Source organism: Triturus cristatus, chromosome 5_2 (assembly GCF_964204655.1).
Source record: "Triturus cristatus chromosome 5_2, aTriCri1.1, whole genome shotgun sequence".
NCBI classification, from domain to species: domain Eukaryota; kingdom Metazoa; phylum Chordata; class Amphibia; order Caudata; family Salamandridae; genus Triturus; species Triturus cristatus.
The window spans coordinates 495,165,584-495,171,869 of record NC_140588.1 but is presented as its reverse complement, the minus strand read 5'-3'; the positions used below and the strand labels follow the sequence as shown (position 1 = coordinate 495,171,869).

The 6,286-nt window shown below is 48.1% G+C and overlaps 1 long non-coding RNA gene across 1 annotated transcript; it reads left to right on the top strand.

Annotated features, from left to right (window-relative positions):
• The first annotated feature begins 4,507 nt into the window (after window positions 1-4,507).
• LOC146823205 (uncharacterized) lies at window positions 4,508-6,036 on the top strand. Its single transcript, XR_014962143.1, has 2 exons — window positions 4,508-4,890; window positions 5,602-6,036. It is a non-coding gene; the product is annotated as an uncharacterized LOC146823205 (long non-coding RNA).
• The last annotated feature ends 250 nt before the right edge of the window (window positions 6,037-6,286 follow it).

Genomic DNA, 6,286 nt, shown 5'->3' with positions numbered 1-6,286 from the left:
AATCCATTAGTTATAGTTAGCTGAGGTAACTGTAACTCATGCCCCTGCAATGCACTGCTTCTGACCTCACATTTTACATCACTCAGGACATGGTCAGTGACATCACTGGTGACATCACTCATGACATCTCAAATGATATCACTGATGACATCATCCACAGAATCTCTAATGCACCCACTTGCACCCCAATATAACCTTTCATATACCAAATCCAACTTCCACACTAACATTCTCAAAACTATTGACACACCCATATCAGTACTTTCATACCCACTCACTGACTCATAGGACTATACACACATCCACTCAGTTGCCCATACACCCAGCCATACACCAACTCATTCACTAATACAGCCACTGATCTATCCACTCATACACCCTACAGCTACTCTCACACTGTTCGTCACTCATAGAGCTAATCACACATCTACTCACTAACCTATAGAGTCAATCACACAGCCATTTACTCACCTTTACAGTTTTACACGTACCGACTTACCTATTCATACAGATACTAACACATACTCACTCACCCATACAGCCCCTCACACATGCACTCACTAACCCATACAGCCACAGTCACAATCCGTCACGCACACATACAGTCACTCATATACTCCAACACTAAGCTATACTGCCTTTCACATATCCAGTTACTCACCCATATACCCCTTGCACATCCATTCACTCAACTCCTCCTGTTACCTTCAGTAAGTCCCACACAGCACAATTGCTTAGAGGTCTTTGGACCCCATGCCCCCTTTCTCCACCACTCTGCAAATATGCCTCCTGTCATGCTGATGATTGGGCAATGACGTCCCCTTGGCTCCAGAGGGTCCTTGGGGTCCAACAGGCAGCCATCCTGTTACCTCCAGTAAGGCTTACATAGTGGGAATGCTGAGAGGTCTTCGGAGGCCATGTTCCCTTTCTCCACCACTCTACAAATGCACCTCCTGGTGCACTGCTGGCTGGGGTTGAAGTCCCCTTAGCTCTAGAGGGTCCTTGGGGCCCAACTATCCCCCTCCTACCTCTAGTAAGTCCCACACAGTGGGATTGTGAGAGGTCTTCATAGGTCACACCCCCTGTTACCACCACTATGCAAGCACACCTCCTGGTGCACTACTGGTGACCTCTCAGCAATCCCACTGTGTGGGACTTACCGGAGATATCAGGGGGGCTTGTTGGCCCTCAAGGACCCTCAGCATCAAAGGGGACTTCATCCCTCAACCAGCAGTGCGCCAGCTGGTCCGTTTGCAGAGTGGTGGAGAAAGGGGGTGGGCCTCAGTGACTTGCTGGTCTTTTTTTGTAAACTTTTTGTATTAGATAGGGGTGCTGTATGGTCCCCCTTCCCTGGGCCAATTTGGGCCCAAGGGACACCATCCCCCAGGGTCCGGCCTTTATTATTTATTTAAAGAAAAATGAAAGGGGGCCACGTGGCCCTCCCTGGGCTGATTTGGGCCCCAGAGACCCTATCGCCCGTTGCCCGGGCTTTATTTTTTTATTTAAAGAAAAAGTGGAGGGGGGCCGTGCAGACCCCTCCCCAGGCTTATTTTGGCCCCAGGGACCCCATCCCCCAGGGCCTGGCCTCTCCATTGGGGACTGAGGGACCTGCAAGGCCTCCATGGACCCAGCCAGCTCCTCGTCCCCTGAGGGAGCCGGCATTGTTTTCAGACCCATGCAGCTACTAAACATGCATCTTCCTGTATCTCTAAGCAGTTTGTCTCTTTCCCTGTTCGTTGGACTAGTGGCGGTCACCACTAATAAGTTATCAATCGATATACTCACCCATGAGGGTCTCAAGGCACTTGGGGGGGGGGGGGGGGTAAAGCTCCAAGTCATCCAAAAAGCCAGGTCATAAGGCTCCTCCTGAAGGTGTGCAGAGTAGGGGGAGCGTCTGACGTTGACAGGGAGCTTGTTCCAGGATTTGGCTGCAAAGTAGGAGAAGGCTCTTCCGCTCGCTCTGGTTCTGCAGATGCGCGGGTTTCTGCTGGAGTGAGGTTGGTGGAGCGTAGGTTTCTTTTGGGTACATGAAGGAGACTCTTTCGTTGAGGTGTTTGGGTCCGGTGTTGTGGAGGGATTTGTAGGCATGAATAAGTAACTTGAAGGTTACTCTCTTCTTGACGGGGAGACAGTGGAGGTCTCAAGGGTGTTGGGTGATATGCTCATGTCCTGGCATGTCGAGGACGAGTCTGGCTGTGGTGTTCTGGATGGTCTGGAGCTTGTGTAGCAGGGATTTGTTGATTCCAGTGTAGAGGGCGTTTCTGTAGTCCAGTCTGTTTGTTATGAGTGTGTGGGTAATGGTCTTTCTGGCTTCGGGGGGATCCACTGGAAGGTCTGGCAGAGGATGCAGTGGGTGTTGAAGCAGGTGGAGGTGACAGCGTTGATCTGTCGGATCATGGTGAGTGAAGAGTAGAGTATGATGTTGAAGTTCTAGGCATGATCTGTGGAGGTGGGGGGTTGATGAGTGTGGTGGGTCACCATGAGTTGTCCCAAGCTGAGGGGGTAGGTCCAAAGATGAGGACTTCTGTCTTCGCTGAGTTGAGTTTCAGACAGCTGCTGTTCATTCAAGCTGCGATGTCTTTAATTCCTTCTTGGAAGCTGAGTCTGGTGGTTTCAGGGCCATTCGTGAGGGAGAGGAGGAGCTGGGTTTCGTTGGTGTGGTATATTATGCTGAGTCCATGCTGTCTGATGATGGCGGCGAGGGGGGCCATGTAGATGTTGAAGAGTGTGGGACTGAGCGATGATCCTTGGGGTACTCCGCAGTTGGTCTCTGTGGGTTCGGAGAGGAAAGGCAGTAGTCTGATCCTTTGGGTTCTGCGGCGAGGAAAGAGCAGAGCCAGTCGAGGGCGGTTCCCTGTGTGGAGTCTAGATGTGAGACGGCGGTGGGAGACAGTGTCGAAAGTTATAGTTAGGTCAGCTTTCCTAGGAAAAGAGTTTTTTGTGTTGCTAATGACTTTGGTACTATTTTATAAATCTCAACGAAACGTTCAAAAAGGTGCTACATTTTGACTGGTTTGTGCATAGAAAGTTTCGAGATGCTCCGTCTAGCATGGGCTACCGCAAAAACTGCAGAATGGAATTACATCAAATTTGGCAGGAAGCTAGATCTTGGTCCGAAGATTGTGCTTTTTGTTATTTGGTGTAAATCTGTTCAGCAGGTTTTGGGAAATTAAGGTTAAAAAATAATTGTATATATGGATGTTTGGGTCTGTGAGAGGCTCGAGAGACTCTTGAAGGATCACCAATTTAAAAATAGAGTGTTCTGATTGGCTCTGGGAGCATTATTTCCCTTGGGGCATCTCACTACAACACTGGTACTGGTAGCCATCACAGGGCTAGTGGACTTACAGGCACATGCATCAAACCTTTTTGCGATCGCAAAGGGTGCGAATCGCAAAAATAGGCCGTTTGCGATCGCAAAAGTCAGTGTTGAAATGCATCAACTGTATATTTGCGAAAATCCATTTTTTCGCAAATATAAGGAATCGCAAAACATTCTGCGAATCAAATAGCGAATCGGTATTAGCGTGTCCCAATTACCGAATCGCAAACAACAAATCGCAAAATGTATGCATGACAAATCGCAAATAGCGATTTCCATGAAAATCGCAAATTAGCGATCGCTAAATAAGAAGGATCACAACCAGGTGGTAATCATGAGTGCAAATCACAGACAGGTGAAAACCAACTGAAACCCATTTAAACACACCCAGAATGAGCCAGCACTGTTCACAATGGCAGGGATTTACCTGATGGCGAGGAGGATGAGGCTGCAGGCTGCCGCACAGAGACGGAGGCGAATGAATGAGCGCATCTTCAGAGTCCGCATAACTTTGCTAGGCCAGCAAGAGGATGAGATATACGACAAGTATAGGCTCAATGCAGCAATGATCCATGACCTAATCAATGAATTGGACCCCATAATGCAACGACAGACACGTAGGACCAATGCCATCCCAACGCATGTGCAGGTCCTATGTTGCCTACACCTTCTGGCGTCAGGCAGTTTTCAGGGGGTCATTGCTGTTGCGGGAGGTGTGTCACAAAGCGCACTTTCAAGAATATTGAAAGCATTCCTTGATGCCATGATGGCCGTGATCGGGTCTCATATCAAGTTCCCTACCACCGCGCTTGACCTTGCAAAAACCAAACAGGAGTTCTACCAGATAGCTCGTTTCCCACATGTTTTGGGTTGTATTGATTGCACCCACGTTGCAATATGTCCCCCTGCAACACAGGAATATATATATAGAAATAGGAAATCTTACCATTCCCTCAATATTCAGGTTGTTTGCAATGCCAAAAACATTATCACTGACATTGTTGCGCAATTTCCAGGGAGTGCACATGACTCTTATATCTTCAGGCAAAGTGGCATACACACCCGTCTTGTCAGGGGAGAATTTGGAGAGGGACATCTGCTTGGTAAATATGTGTTATAGTTTATCACTGTCATTGTACGTATGTCAATGTGAAGCTGCCACTGACTCTTTGCTCCATTACATGTAGGTGACAGCGCATACGCCTTGCGTAATTACCTAATGACGCCTTACCTCAATCCCACAACTGCCAATCAACAGAGGTACAATGCAGCACATATTTCGACAAGGAACATCATAGAGCGCACATTTGGGCTGTTGAAGAGCCGATTCAGATGTCTACATAAGACCGGTGGAGCACTGAAGTACAACCCTGAACAATGCTGCAAGATAGTAGCGGCATGTGCCATGCTGCACAACATAGCGACAAGGGGAGGAATGGACATCGAGGTGTCTGACAGCGATTCGGAGGATGGGAACCAGCAAGTGCCACAACACCATGCAGCACAAGGGGCAGGCGCAGCAGAAGGGCGTAGGAGAAGATTTGACATCACACAAAATTATTTCTGAGGTGAGTAATGATGACACAGAAACTGACTATTGCTATCAGAGTATTCTTTAATTAAATAAAATTGCCATGAGTGTTCAAGCACACTTGTAATCTGACCAGTGCAATGGACATAAGTGGTTTGCAAATGTCAATTCACTTGTCACTCTGTGAAAAGTCAAATCCAAATAAATGGTTACGTCACCATAGTGGAATGCACTTGTACATGCCAGTCTAGCGCTTTTTCCCACGAACACCCAGACGCCTGTCAGACCCAGCATTGTCATCCGTTATGTTGGAAGCGGCGGGGGTACTGCTGCGTGTGTTGCGTCTTCCTGCAGTGCGGACTGGAACTGCCACACTACTTAGGCTTGAGCCACCCTCACTACCCTCTTCGGGCGTGGAATTGTTGGCCGCAATTGTGGAAGCATTTAGCAAATCAACTGCATTGGTGACCTGGTCCAGTGCTTTAGCCACATCGCCGCTCCAATGGCACATTTCAGTTTGCATGGTCACAGACCTACGTGCCAGCAGTGCAGTTGTCGTGGCCAATCTATTGTTTGATTTAGCAAACATTTTCAATTGCAGCATTAGTTGACGATGCTGTCTCTTCTGGGATACATTTCCCTCATGCATCACCTTGCTCAGTTGCTGCACACTTTCTGACAGTACTGCTATGTTGCTAGCCATCTTGCCAACTTGCAATTGTACTAATCGTGTGTTTTTTGTCTGCAGGCGCTGCATACGGAGCATCTGTCCCTCAAGACCACCCCAGACATCACTTGGTTGCTCCTCCTGCTGTGTCCTGAGTGCTCTTCCTCTCCTACGCCGGGCTCTGTGATTAGTTCTGGGGACCTGTGGTTGTGTTTGTGTGATGGAAGTTGTCTGGCCATGGCTGCCACCTGGTGTTGCATCAGCCTCATCATCTTCACACTCCATGGTGACTAGGGATGGAACAGTAGCCCTGCGTGACTTTGTTGGACGTGAGGGATTTATTTGCACCACAGGTGTGTCCATCTGTTCACCTGCGCTGGTGTCCTGCATGTCTGGGGAATCGCTATCCACATCTTCTACACGTTGTGCATCTGTGAGGTGAAACAGTGCAACACTGTATTATTTCATGTCTGTGATATTAATTGCACAGTAATAAATTTCTGCCTTTGTAAATGATTTTATACTCTATTAAGCTTTTTTGGGTTGTTACTCTGAGATTTGACATTTTAACTGCTTGACCTGACTACATCTCCCATAATGCCCCTCACCTACTGAATGCATTGTGTACTGGATGTTCAGGGTCTGCACTTGGGCTGTGCTGTGGTCGAGTTCTACCTTTACATTTTGTAACACTAAGAAAACATACATTCATCTTACCTTCAGATGTGTTTGCTGCTCCGGACGTGTCCAGCTGGGTCACACCAAC